The 14710-nt window shown below is 44.2% G+C and overlaps 1 protein-coding gene across 2 annotated transcripts in view; it reads left to right on the top strand.

The window, feature by feature from the left end:
• The window catches only part of MINPP1 (multiple inositol-polyphosphate phosphatase 1), a 119397-nt gene that overhangs the window by 40325 nt on the left and 64362 nt on the right, over positions 1–14710 (top strand). The gene's annotated exons all lie outside the window — the stretch shown is intronic.

Below are 14710 nucleotides of genomic sequence, written 5' to 3' on the forward strand. Positions count from 1 at the left end.
CACTGTTCCCCAGACTGACAGGTATTGCCCCTCCATGGTCTCTGGAGGAAGGCTCGTTGTCAGCCAGTTCCGCCCTGGGCAGCTCTGCCAGTTGATGGACCCAGACACAGAGGTACTGCCGAGAACTTGGCCCAGTGGGCACTGGCCTATGCAGATGCAGTGGCCATTTTGGAACCCATAGGGGTTTCCCCATATTCAAGGGCCCTCTTCCAGATACTCATACTCCATAGACTCAGAGAGAAGAGAGCTTCCATCCCTACAACCGGCACCTGACCTGGACTCCAGTACCAAGCCCAGTACCGAGCCTCAGGAACTAGATCTACAGGACCCGGTTGGTGCATAAGGAGAGGAAGAGGACCCCCTGCCGGTGCTGGTCTCTTCTTCCTCCTCCCAAGATGAGGAAGTGTCTGGGACACATGTATCCCTTCCCCCACCTCACCCCCAATGACTCTTAGCTCACTCGGAGTTGTTGGAAAGTGTGGCCTCGGTGTTTGGGCTGGAGCTGGAGTTAATCAAAGAATTCTCCCACTGCGTGGTCGATACCTTGTCTGCTGCGGGCCCATTGAAGCGGCCCTCTCGATTAGGCCATTATGGGATTGGTTAAGGCCTTGTAGCAAACAAAGGGCCTTAACCAAAACCAGGGCGAAAAAGAAGTACTTTGTCTGTGCCCAGGGCTATGAGTACCTGTACGCCCACCCCCTTCTGGGGTCCCTGGTGGTCTTGGCAGCCAACGAGAGGGACAGCAAGAAACAACTTTCAAAGCAAGAGAGTACAGAGAATAAACTTTTCTACCAAAAAGGTCTAAACTATATGGGGTTTTGAAAGTAGAATGAATTATATTGAAATTATAATTCATTAAAGAAATGCTACTTGAAGGGTTTGTTGAAATATAGTTGTCAGGAAGAGAAACATTAAGGAGTGTGAGACAATGGGTCCTCAAACTAATCAACTTAGAGCTCCTACTGAGCTAGGAGATTGGTAAACGTTAGTATGCAAATAAGATATGTATGTATATTTGTCAGTTTCTGCTTTCTTTTGTCTCTCTTATGTTAAATTGGCTTTGGCTTAGCTGTGTAAATAGGTTATCTTGGGCCTCAGAGAGGGGCTCACATCTGGGTGCATTAGCAAGGCGCTCTGCTAATAAACAGAGTGGTCTGACAAATTATGTGAGTCCTGAATCTGACTTTGACAGGGTCTACAGCTCTGCATCTCCAACCAGTAGATGTTGCTGGGGAGATACGGTTTTAATGTCTGGGAGTCAATGAAGAAGTACAAGGACTCTCTTCCCCAGAATTCCAGGCAGGAGTTTTCTTCTGTGGTGGAGGAAGGGAAGTCTGTGGCCAGGGCCTCCCTACAGCCCACCCTGGATGCTGCAGATTCAGTGGCTAGTTCCATGGCTTCTGTAGTGATCATGCGCAGATGCTCTTGGCTCCAGTCCTCAAGTCACCCAGCGGAGAACCAACAACCCATCCAGGACCTTCTGTTTGAAGGCACTTTGCTCTTCTCTGAGCAAACGGATATGAAGCTTCACAGCCAGAAGGATTTTAGAGCCACTCTCAAGTCCCTGGGTCCATGTGCTGTAGTGCCTTTGAGGAAACACTTCGGGCCGCAACAACCAGTCCACTTCTCGGCTTTGCCGCCACACCCAGACCTGTTTAAGAAGCAAAACAGGTTATAAACACGATCATCCACCCACCCCCGCTTCAGCCTCTCTACCGAGTCTTCACAGATGGGAGGCTCCAAGCAGAACTTTTTATGGGGCGCCCAAGGACATTATACCAGTTCTTGTACTGGATACTGCCCCTTTCTTGTTTTCAAGCCATCTCTCCCACTTCAGCCTGGCATGGTCCCTCATCACCTTGGACTGCTGAGTACTGAGGACGGTGGAGGAAGGTTACACTTTCCAGTTTATTTCAATTCCTCCATCCCACCTCCCTTCCTCGTCCCTCTTCAGGGACTCTTCTCATGAGCAGTTTTTGCCCAGAAAATGCAACCCCTCTTCTGGGTAGGGACTACAGAGAAGCTACTTCAGAGCTTGAGAGGGAAAGAGTTTTACTCCCATTATTTCCTAATCCCGAAGGCCAAAGGGGGTCTCAGACCCATCCTAGACCTGCACTTCCTCAACACTTACCTGAGGATACTGAAGTTCCACCTGGTCTCCCTGGCCTCCATTATTCGCTCCCTGGATTCAGGGGACTGGTATGGTGCCCTTGACTTAAGATGTCTATTTTCACATCTCCATACTTTGGGGCCACATAAGATTTCTCAGGTTTTGTCATGAACCAGACCCACTACCAGTTCACCATCTTCCTCTTCGGCCTGGCGACAGCCCCTCAAGTATTCACAAAATGCATGGTAGTAGTGGCAGCCTTCTTCAGAAGGCAAGGGGTGCCAGTCTACTCTTGATGACAGGCTGATCAAGGGCTGGTCCGAGTCCCAGGTGAGAGCTGGCATCCACCTGATCCAAGCTACCTTCCAAGCACCAGGCCTGCTGATAAATTAGGAGAAGTCAATGCTCATCCCCATTCAGAGGATAGTTAATTGGTGCGGTGCTCGATTCCACCTCAGCCAGAGCCTTCCTCCCAGAGGCTTGCTTCCAGATAATGTCATCCCTGATATCGCAGGTCAAGGTCTGCCCCATCATGATAGCCTGTTTCTGCCTCAGACTATTGGGTTATATGGCTGCGTGTGCATACATGGTAAGCAGGCAAGACTGCGCATCAGACTCCTTCAAGTGTGGGTGGCCTCAGCATACTTGCCAAATCATCCTCATTTGGTCTCAGTGCTTGCAGTTCCTGCCCAGGTCCTTGCCTCTCTAGATTGGTGGAGGGACCCCTAGATGGTAGGCTTGGGCATTCCCTTTATCGGTTCCCAACCCTAACTATCCCTAAGCTCGGATGTATCTGAGCTAAGTTGCGGGGCTCAGCTTGAGCACCTCAGAACTCAAGGTCTGTGGTCCTAGGAGGAGCTCTCCTTACATATAAATGTCAGAGAGCTCAGAGCAGTCCACTTAGCATGCCAGGTGTTTTTACCCCAGATTGCAGACAAGGTTGTGTGAGTCCTTACAGACAACACAGCAGCCATGTTTTATATCAGGTGGGGTCATGTTCTTTCTCTCCTGTGTCAAGAGGCCATTCACTTGTGGGAGTTCTGCATAAAGCACTTGATCCACCTAAAAGCTTCTCACCTTGTGGGTGCCTGGAACAATCTGGCAGATCACCTCCGCAGGTTCCTTTACCCCAATTGTAGCCAGGACCATCTTCCAGCAGTGGGGGAGGAGGGGCTCCTCTCAGATCTATTTGTAACCAAGAAAAAAGGAAGTCTCAGCAGTTTTGCTCTCTACATGGGTGTAGCCTGGGCTCATTCATAGGTGCCTTCCTGCTCCCTTGGACAAAGCACCTGTTCTATACATTTCCTCCCATTCCTCTTGTGCACAAAGTCTTACTCAAATTCAAGCAGGACAGAGCGAAGGTTATTCTTATAGCCCCAGCATGACCATGCCAGCACTGGTTTGGCACATTATTAGACCTGTCAATAGCGACCCCGATGCTGCTCCCTTCACTCCCAGACCTGATCTCACAGGATCACAGCTGATTGCTCCACCTGAACCACAAGGCCCTCCTCCTGACCGGGTGGAAGCTCCATGGTTAAACCAAGCAGAGCTGGCCTGTTCAGACAAAGTCCACCAGGTATTGCTAGGTAGTAGGAAACCATCTACTAGAGCAACTTAGCTTGCCAAGTAGAAGTGTTTTTCTGTGTGGTCATCCCAACAAGGCTTCTGACCCACTAAGTCATCTCGCCAGTCTGTGCTGAAGTATCTGCTTCATCTGAAACAGCTGGGCCTAGCCATTTCATCAATTTAAGGTACACCTAGCAGCCATTTCTGCCTTCTACCTTCTGGTGGATGGTAGGCTGTCCCCACCCCCCAAAAAATGTCCGTTTGCTTCCTCAAGGGCTTAGAGAGACTATACATGCAGATTTGTGAGCCCATTGCACGGTGGGACCTCGTCCTCTCAAGACTGACAGGCCCTCCCTTTGAGCTGCTTGCATTGTGCCCTTTGTTGTACTTCTCCTAGAAGGTCACCTTCCTGGTAGCAATTACCTCGGCCAGGAGGGTCTCAAAGATCGTGGCCCTTACATCAGACCCCCCATATATGGTGTCCTTTAAGGACAAGGTACAACTTTGCCTCCACCCCCTTATTCCTCCCGAAGGTGGTTTCGCAGTTTCATAGTAATCAGGCTATCTTCCTGCCAGTATTCTTCCTGACACCACACAATAATAAGGATGAGTAGCATCTTCACATACTGGACGTTAGGCATGCCCTAGCTTTCTATATAGAATGGACTAAACCATTCTATAAGTCCACACAGCTCTTTATGGCAATAGTGGACGGGATGAAAGGCCTGCCAATTTCAGCCCAAAGAATTTCCTCCTGGATCACTTCCTGCATTCGCAGGTGCTATGGGCTGGCGGGTGCCCCACTTCCTGCCATCTTGACTGCCCACTCAACGAGAGTTCATGCTTCCTCAGCACCATTTCTGGACCAGGTCCCAGTCCAGGATATTTGTAGAGTAGAGACTTGGTCATCGGTACATACTTTTTCATCCCACTATGCCATCACCCAGGAGGCTAGAGATGATGCTGCATTTGGTAGAGCAGTGTTTCAATCCACATGTCCTCTGAACCACTGAGCTCACCTCCTATGGTACCACTTGGGAGTCACCTAACATGGAATGGACATGAGCAAGCACTTGAAGAAGAAAAAATGGTTACTAACGTTTCTGTAACGGTTATTCAAGATGTATTGCTCATGTCCATTCCACAACCCACTGCCCCATGATCAGAGTTAGCCAGCAAGAGGGAACTTAGAGGGTGGGGAGCCAGACAGGCCCCTTATACCGGGTGCATGAGCGTGCAGCACTGGAGGGCATTAGAGCCGGCACAAGGGATACCACGGAGCAAAAAATATCCGGTGACTCTGCTAGCAGCGTGCGCACAACTAACGTGGAATGGACCCAAGCAACACATCTCGTTGCTTTGCGTGTATATAATAAGATCTACACTTTCCACGGTAGGCATCCGATGACGTGAGCTGTAGCTCACGAAAGCTCATGCTCAAATAAATTGGTTAGTCTCTAAGGTGCCACAAGTACTCCTTTTCTTTTTACAGAAAGGTTAGTAACTTGTTTTTAAAGGTAATTCTGTAGTACTCTTGTGTCTTTCTGCAGCAATTATTTGTAGTTAGGCAGCTCTCTGCTGGTCTCCATTTTATGACTTGTTCCCGGATCACTGACCCTTCAGTGTTCTGTATTAATTAACCCACCAGACAGGATAGATTTATTAATAATGTTAAATAAAATACTTATCCAGTGTAGAAGAAGCCATAAACTTTAGGGGCCTAATTTAGAGTTTGAGAAACTTTGGGAAAAAAAATTAAATGAACCATTTAAACCATAATATAAGAGCTGTTGTTGCCTTTTGTTCAGACCCAGGCTTGTGACAAATAGGTTTCACCCAGGGTATTTCATTTCTCTAGATAGCTCTTAGTGTTAAATATAGTCACTTCATGGAGTTATATTTGATGCTTGGGTATCGCTTAACTTCCCATCTTGTGTAATTTTAATAGGTAAAAGATACTTTCCCCTGGTGGTGGGTGTCTTGTGTAGTTGAACATTACCAGAGCACTGCCTGTTGCTGTACAAGGTGAAAGGTAGCTGTGGAGACTGTCAATAGTTTTTCCATATTTGCTGTACTCTCCTATTGATGTACGTACGAGTGCATCCTTCCCTCCCCCTTAAAGCTCTCTCCTAATGCAGCTTTAGCCATTGTCTGTGTCTTGAAATTATATAGTGTATTTTAGGAAACTAGCGGTTAATGCAAATGAAGTCCTAATTACTCTCCATTTTACAGTATTAGTATAAGACCTAAAAGTTGCAACTTTTTCCGTAAATATATATTGAAAATGCTGGATAAAATAATACAATTGAGCTGTAAATGAAAAACTCGTACTCCAGCCACTGATTTAAATAAATGTTCCTGTATTTCATCATGAATACAGATGAGAATCTGCAAACTAAACTTTCAAAAGTGACCAACTTGAAATGCTTTTACAGAAAAGTTTTTGCATGAATTAACTTGTAAAGTACCATGGAGAGGAATGCTGCCTATGAGTTCAAAACCAATCTCAGTTTCTCATGATCGAAAGTTATTTTAAAGGTTTCTGATATTTCAGAAAGGTATGGATGTCTGCTCTTTGTCCCCTACTTACCTGTAGTGTGGGAAGGTTCCATTAGTTTGGAGGGGACTAGAGCACTTGTTATGGGCTGGCAGGGGGAACTGGATAATACATAACTTACCTATTCAAAACACCCTACAAATACTCAGTTTTGCTATATTCCTGTAAAGTAAATTTTAAAGATGGGGAAATTAAGACACAAGCTTAGTGAAAAGAAAAGGAGTACTTGTGGTACCTTAGAGACTAACCAATTTATTTGAGCATAAGCTTTCGTGAGCTACAGCTCACTTCATGGGATGCATACTGTGGAAAGTACAAAAGATCTTTTTATATACACAAAGCATGAAAAAATGGGTGTTTACCACTACAAAAGGTTTTCTCTCCCCCCACCCCACTCTCCTGCTGGTAATAGCTTATCTAAAGTGATCACTCTCCTTACAATGTGTATGATAATCAAGGTGGGCCATTTCCAGCACAAATCCAGGTTTTCTCTCCCTCCTCCCCCCTTAGTGACTTGCCCAAAGCAGAATATTGTTTAGTCTTATCTGAGAACTCAGGAATTCTGGAGTCTAGGCTGTTTCTCAGTCCACTAGCCCATTCTACCTTTGCGATTGTGAAATAGCAGAAAAATCCCCAAGTATCTGGTGGCCCTTGCACTTGACATTAAGCATTGTTTATTTTTTTTTTTTTTTTTTTGCTGTATGGGTTTGAGATTTTTCAAGAATTGCTTGAAGCTTTGAGAATAACCTTTGCTGCTGTTTTTCCTCTCTGTATGTTTTCTGCATTTGACATACTTAGCGCGCTTTGAAAAAAGTCAATATTAGCTGTCTGTGTTGGAGTTCTGCACCAATGCAGCTGTCTTGTAGCGATGCCATAAGTATATACCTCCAGATTATTTCTGATTGGGTCTTCTGCAAAGTTCTTACTTCATAAATACTGTGCCAAAATAAGAACTCCCTTTTTGTAAACTTCCTTTGTTTAATCATTTCATACTATATAGCATGCCATATAAGCTATAGTGTACAAAATGTATTTGATCAAGAGTAATTTAGAGCAATGAGCTAACTAGCTTGCAATACGGTACGTTTTAGAATTAATTCTGTAAATATAATACATAGTTCTTTGGGTTGAATTTGTAGTAAAAACTGGTTAATCTCCATTCAGTTACTCTTAATGTTAATGAAAATGTAAGGGATTAGTGAAGTAGGGAACTGAAATTTTTCTAGAGTTACTACAAGAAAAATTCGCTGGGAAGAGAAATCTGGGGGTCTCTGTTCTTAAATAATTTGACTTTACGTTGCTGTGAATTTTTAGTAACGGGAGAAGACCTTTACTGATGAAAGTGGCAGTTCAGTGCTTCGCAACCTTTTTCAATACCTGGACTTCATGTTATGAACAGAAAAATGTTTCAGGATCCCTACCTCCATTCTGCCCATAAAGAAGGGGAGAGTGATTTTGTCACTTCACTCCACCCTCGAAACCTGCTTGTGATCCTTGGGTTGAGAAGCAGCATGTTAGTCAATCCAGGGAGGAGAGGGGTTTAAAAAGCCAGCTCCTAAGTGACCAGAGAAGCTAGCAAACAGAGGAGTTTTACAAGGGAGCTCTCCAGGTATAAGAAGAGTGACTATTATGACCCTTGGGGTAAGTTTGTTTTTGTTAATTTTTATGTTCTTGCTTGCTTGAACTTCATAGTGTGGTCTGTTGGTGGGCTATGTGCTGACCTTAGCGGCCTGCTAGGCAAGGCTGAGATCTTCCTAATGAGGCTCTAGCCTGCGATTTTTTGTATCTCTAATTTCTTTAGGCTTCCTTAATGAGGAGGTGGGGCTAACTCAGGGAGAACAGGAGTTTAAAAAGCCAGCCCCTCAGCAAATAGAAGAGCTAGCAAACAGGAGCACCACATGGGACTTTTGTGGGGGAATTGGGAGGGAGCGTGAGAGCAAGATACACCTAATATACAGTCTCTAAACTTAAGTCAATAACACCCCTCCCCCAAGGAAAAAAAAGTGACACACAAAGAACCAACAACCCTACCCCACCCCCACAAGAGTAAAAATCCCGCAGGTGGAAGTCCAGCAGCAGAGTAGGGGTTGCCCACTGAACGCAGCATATATGATTAGCTGCCTTGTGGGCAGGTGGCAAGTGTGTACATTCGGTGCAAGCCACTCAGGGGCATCAGAGATAGAGTATGGGCTTTTGAGACCAGAGTGGCTGAACTGGAGGAGCCAAGAGAGACGTACATAGACAAGACTTTCAGGGACACAGTAGAGCAGTACTAGCCTGACACAATAGAGCAGTCTCACCCCAAATCTGACAGCCTCTGTGCTGTTGAAGAGGATGGAAGTCTCTGGGAAGGATAATATCAAGCTGGAACAGAGGGAAACAGTCCTGTAATTGGGATCCTTTTGCCATATGATGTCATGGTATTCTTTTGCCTGAGGATACCACTCTGGGGGAGGGGACCTCAGTTATTAGGGAGAGACTGATAATAGTAATGGGGAATTTGATTATAAGAATATAGTTAGCTGGGTTTGCGATGACCAGGAGGCCCACTTTGTGAATTGCTTACTGGGTGCAAAGGATGCAGACCTCTGCACAGACTTGTGTGTAGTGATGGCTAAACCACAGAGTAAAAAAGGTAGTTAAAGACAAAAAGACTTTCTGGAACTCAAATCCAAATGAGGAAAATAGGAGCATAAAAACTGTGGCAAGTCCAGTATAATTAGGCAGGCCAGACAAGATTCTGAAGAACAACTAGCTAAGGATGAAAAAAACTAACAGCTTTTTTTTTTTTTTTAAAGTACATCAGAAACAGGAAGACTGCCAAACAATCACTGGAGACTCAGGGTGCTAATTGAGCACTCAAGCAAGAGGAGGCCATTAGGGAGAAGCTAAATGAATCCTTGCATTGGTCTTCACTGCAGAGGATGTGAGGGAGATTCCCACTCCTGAGCCATTCTTTTTAGGTGACTAAACTGAACGACTGTCCGAGACTGAGTTGTCATTAGAGGAGATTTTGGAACCAATTGATAAACAGTAATAAGTCACTATGACCAGTTGGTATTCACCTAAGACTTCTGAAGGCAATCAATTGTAAAATTGCAGAACTAACAACTCTGGTACATAACGTATTACTTAAAGCAACCTCTGCACCAGAAGATTGGATGGTAGCCAATTGGATTGGATGTGATGCCAATTTTTAAAACAGGCTCCAGAGGCAATTCTAACAATTACAGGCTAGTAAGCCTAATTTCAATATGATGCAAGTTGGTTGAAACTATAGTAAAGAACAGAATTGCCAGACACACAGGTGCCCGCAATATGTTGGGGAAGAGTCAATATGGCTTTTATAAAGTGAAATCATGCCTCACCAATCTATTATAATTTTTGAGGGGGTCAACAAACATGGAAAAGGGTGATACAGTGAATATAGTGTACTTGGACTTTCAGAAAGCCTTTGAAAATGTCCCTCACTGAAGGCTCTTAAGCAAAGTAAGGAGTCATGGATAAGAGGGAAGTTCCTCTCCTGGATCAGTAACTGGTTGAAAGATAGAAAACAAAGGGTAGGAATAAATGTTTAGTTTTCATAGTGGAGAGAGGTAAATTGCAGGGTCTGTACTGGGACCAGTGCTGTCGAACATACTCAGAAATGTTCTGGAAAAGGGTAAACAACGAGGAGGCAAAAATTTGCAGAGGTAAAATTACTCAGGATAGTTAAGTCAAAAGCTGACTGTGAAGAGTTACAAAGGGATCTCACAAAACTGAGTGACTCGGAAACAAAATGGCAGATGAAAATCAGTGTTGATAGATCCAAAGTAGTGCACATTAGAAAACGTAATCCCAACTATACGTACACAATGATGGGGTCTCTTGGAGTACATCTGCTCAACGTGCAACAGCAGTCAAAAAAACTAACCATGTTAGAAACCATTAGGAAGGGGATAGATAAGACAGAAAATATCATCGTGCCACCAAATAAATGCATTGTATGCCTACACCTTAAATATATTAGAATTGGAAAAAGTAAAGAGAAGGGCAACAAAAATGATTAGGAGTATGGAACAGCTTCCATATGAGAGGAGAGAGAAAAAGTCTGGGACTGTTCACTATGGAAAAGAGATGACTGAGGGGGGAGCAGGGGATATAATAGAGGTCTATAAAATCATGAATGGTGTGGAGAAAGTGAATAAGGAAGTATTATTTACCTGTTTACATAACACACAAACTACCGGTCACCCAGTGAAATTAATAGGCATACTTCTTCATGCAATGGACAGTCAACCTGTGGAACTCATTGCTGTGGGATGTTGTGAAGACCCAAAGTGTGACTAGGAAGTCACAAGAATTAGATAAGATCATGGAAGATATGTACAGCCAAAATAATCAGGGATGCAACCCCGTGGTCTGGGTATCCCTAAACCTCTGACTGCTAGAAACTGGGCTGCATGACCGGGGATGGATCACTTGATAAATTACCCTCTTCTGTTCTCTCCCTCTGAAGCAGCTGGCACCGGCCACTGTTGGAAGTCAGGATATTTGGCTAGATAAACCATTGGTCTGACCCAGTATGTCCATTCTTAAATACCATTTTGACTGGACCATGTATTATTGTGTTCTGTGTTTCCTTTTTGAACATGGCATTAGCAATAGCATATATACTTAATATTGTTTCAGTTCTTTTAGAGAAGTCTTATTTGATTTGGCAGCGGTTTTCTTGATGTGTTTTGTTTAAAACTTTAATGTAGAGGCAGGGCCAAGATTCTGCCCTGCTCAAACACCATTTTTCACTGAAAGAGACTGATGAGCTGCCAGGTTGCCTCAGCTGGGAAAACTCCTAGCACAGAGGACTCCCTAGCTTGCATAGCACTATCCTAGGTGGCTCCTACGTCACTTCCCTACAGCTTCGGGTGTGCAGGGCTGTGGACAATGTGCACTCTGGCTATTTCCAAATGGCCCCTTAATGTTCAAATCCAAATGGTGTAGAATAGAGCATCCTCAATATTGCTCCTCCATACCAGCCCTGGTGTAGAACTGTACCAGAAACAGGGAGTCGTAACTACCTCCTCTGTACGCATCTATGTCCTGTGGATGTCATGCACAGCAGAGAACTCTGCACAGGATCTCTGAGATCATCTGGATCATCTCTGCCGTCAGTTATCTGACCCATAATCATTTTTTTTCCTACTGACAAAACTTATTGTAGAGTCAGAAGCAAATCTTTTTTTTTTTTTTTTTTTTTAATTTGAAGGGGATGGTCAGTGGTAGTGCTGGGTTGTGAAGTTCTTTACATCTCTCTTGACTTTGTAGTTTAAGGGAATCTATTATCTTTAGAAATACAAATACTTTGATTTCTCAGTGGCTGGAAAAGGTCTCAAACAATCCCCAGAAAATCATCAAGAATAACTTCTGAGGTCTAGTTACACCAAAATAAGATTACTTTTAAAGTTACTAGACACATTCCCTGTGTATCTGTAAAACTCTGTCCTTATGTCATATTAGAAATGAGGAAGAGGCCAGAACTTTGTTTTGGATATAATTTTGAAACATTTACTTTTCATATTGTCTCATGAATTTCACTTGATATATATTTTTGTTTGAAAACATCAAGTCTGACCCGTGGTATGTTTTGGGTTTTTTTTAGCAGCAACCTAACATAGACAAAAAGAAAAGGAGTACTTGTGGCACCTTAGAGACTAATCAATTTATTTGAGCATGAGCTTTCGTGAGCTACAGCTCACTTCATCGGATGCATCCGATGCATCCGATGAAGTGAGCTGTAGCTCACGAAAGCTCATGCTCAAATAAATTGATTAGTCTCTAAGGTGCCACAAGTACTCCTTTTCTTTTTGCGAATACAGACTAACACGGCTGTTACTCTGAAACCTAACGTAGACAGTGGACTAGGTAAAGAAGTTGAATTAACAAATGTTTATCCAAATCTGAAATTGAAAATCTCTCTCTAGTCTTGTCATAATCATTCTCATTAAAATTGTGTGTTTAATGAGAATGTGTGACATTTAAACAGTTAAATTTCCCCAGGTGCTTGTTAAAGAAATGGGGCAGGGGGTTGGCGTGTGGGAGGGGGTAAGGGCTCTGGGATGGGCCTGGGGCTGAGGGGTTTGGAGTGTGGGAGGGGGGCTGAGGCTGAGTCTAATGTAAGTCTCCTATCACCTTTGAACAGTTTCTCCGTGTGTCCCCTAGCCCTAGGGGGGATCCACTGTTCACAGACAGCCTCCTGGCTTCGAAACTGTCCCTCTGGTTCTGGATGAAGATTTAAGTTTCAACTCTCCTTTTAAAGAAAGGGCTCTTGTCTTTTCTCTCCTGGATCATGGTTACATAGAGTGGGGAAATTCTAGCCAGGATGTCTGTGTTTTCCCTTTAAATTTAATGGCCCATCATTTGTTTTTTCCTGGACTGTATAATGCTTAGTGCTTGGAGCTAAGTCTCGTCTAGTTGGGAAGGTGGACATTAATCCAGTTCTCTGTATACATAAATTCATAACCAGTTCTGTAAATATATGTCATAATGACCACCAAGTTCAGATCATTACAAGCTTTCATGAAAGGCCTTTCTCAGCATATTTTTATGCACTCTAACACCATATACAACCAGTTGATTCAATTGCTTAGTCTTTATGGCTTAGAACCCCCCCCACCCCAGTTCTTCCCTTGGGGTGGTTGGACGTGATTGCCAAAGCCTATTTGATCTGACTTTCCGGCTGAAGTCATCTGCTTCCTCATACCAACATGCTAGGAATTGCAACAACAGGGAGAAGATGTCAACAAGAATGGAAACAGTGGAAGCACAACAACAACTTCAGTGAGGAAGCTGAGCGTATAGGTAAGTGGCAAGGGTTTCAAGTGTTTTTGAGATGTAGAACGTGGTTTTGATGGGGGACTCATCTTTGGTGGCATCAAGAACATTTCAGTTGTGGGGAAGGTCATGACTGCTGGAAGGTGCTGTGGCTACTGGAGCACCCAGCAGAGCAGGTTGGACGAATCGGGTGTGCAAATAGTCAGCGCCGAGGAAGGACAGTAGCTGTACAGGAATGTATTGAAATTGAGGGAATTTGTTGAACTAATAAAGTATTCAGGCATCTGTCCCAAACCGGCAAGGCTGGTGCTCCTCCCTCCCACCCCCACCCTTGTTTTTTCTCCCCGAAGAGAAAATCTTTACAGCGTAAGGAGGTATACATCAGTGTGGAGTCAAAGGCAGCAATTTTTCTCCCAATGCTATTTTTAAAATTAGTAAAAAACTTTTCTTCAAGTAGTTCAGTTATTTCAAAAGTGGGAGTAGCTGTTTATTATCATTGTTTAAGTGATCATGATTACTCACCTGTTGTGACAGATGGATTGGACCCTTATCGGAGATGCAGTTGGAGGGAGCAAACTTTAAACAACTAGCTACATTTTCTCTGCAAACTTGATTGCGTTCTCGCAAACAAAAATTAGACACTTTGACTTAATCCTCCCCCAATCAATTTTCTGTGTTTCTTTAGCGCTCTAAATGGGTGCAGTGTCTCTCTTAAATCTGCATGAGACGCATCATTGTTTCTATTATGCTGAAGCTGGTCATAAGCTGTCATCCATTCAGGGGGACGGTGTACCAATCCTATCTCACCTTGTCCTATGCAGGTGAGGAAAAATTGTGATTTTGTATGCACTTTGTATTTTGACTCTTATCTCCAGCTGCTTAATCAAAGAGAGCACTTTGTTTATGGTAAAGTATCTGCTAAACCTTGAGCTATTGTGAATTGTCGGGGGAGGGGAGTTGCTTCTGTATCTCTGCTCTTATATAACAGCAACATCAACACATTTTCTAAACAGATGCTGTGAATATTTGCACCCTATATTGGACACAGTCTTACAGCCCTGGATGAGTTCCCCTCGTGGAAGATCACCAGTCTGCTTTATTAGACCCACCATTTGGATCCCACATGCTTTCAAGCCAACTGGGTCTGAGCAACATCCAGACACTGTCTGGTTCTGGCATCACAGGCAAGCTCTGGGGCACAGCCTCCCTCTCTGGCACCCTCCTTAGGATGTTTGGCCCCATGGCTCAGCTGCCATCGGCCCCAAGGCTGTTGAACCCTCCTCACAAGCTCTCCACTCACTTATTCATGCTCTCTCCAGAGCTCTACCCTCATGGGCCCTCCACTTCACAGTTCAACTCTCTAGGGACTGCGTGGCCCTTACAACTAGGAACACACAGGCTTGGCAAAGGAACATTGTGAACACACTTTACTCTTAAAATGCACAAGATACAGATGTATGGAAAAACAAACATCTTCCCCCCATGCCCCCGTAGATTGAACTCACCCCTCAGATTTGGGTCCAAGCTCTGTCCTTATTCTGGCTATGGAGAGACTCCCTTGTCTCTATGCAGCAAGTCCTGCTTGCTGCCTTTGGCCCCTTTTGCATACACAATCCCTCTTATAAAGCCACTCTTGGTCAGGATGCCCAATATAATGTACCCAT

The sequence above is a fragment of the Lepidochelys kempii genome, chromosome 7 (genome assembly GCF_965140265.1).
Source record: "Lepidochelys kempii isolate rLepKem1 chromosome 7, rLepKem1.hap2, whole genome shotgun sequence".
NCBI classification, from domain to species: domain Eukaryota; kingdom Metazoa; phylum Chordata; order Testudines; family Cheloniidae; genus Lepidochelys; species Lepidochelys kempii.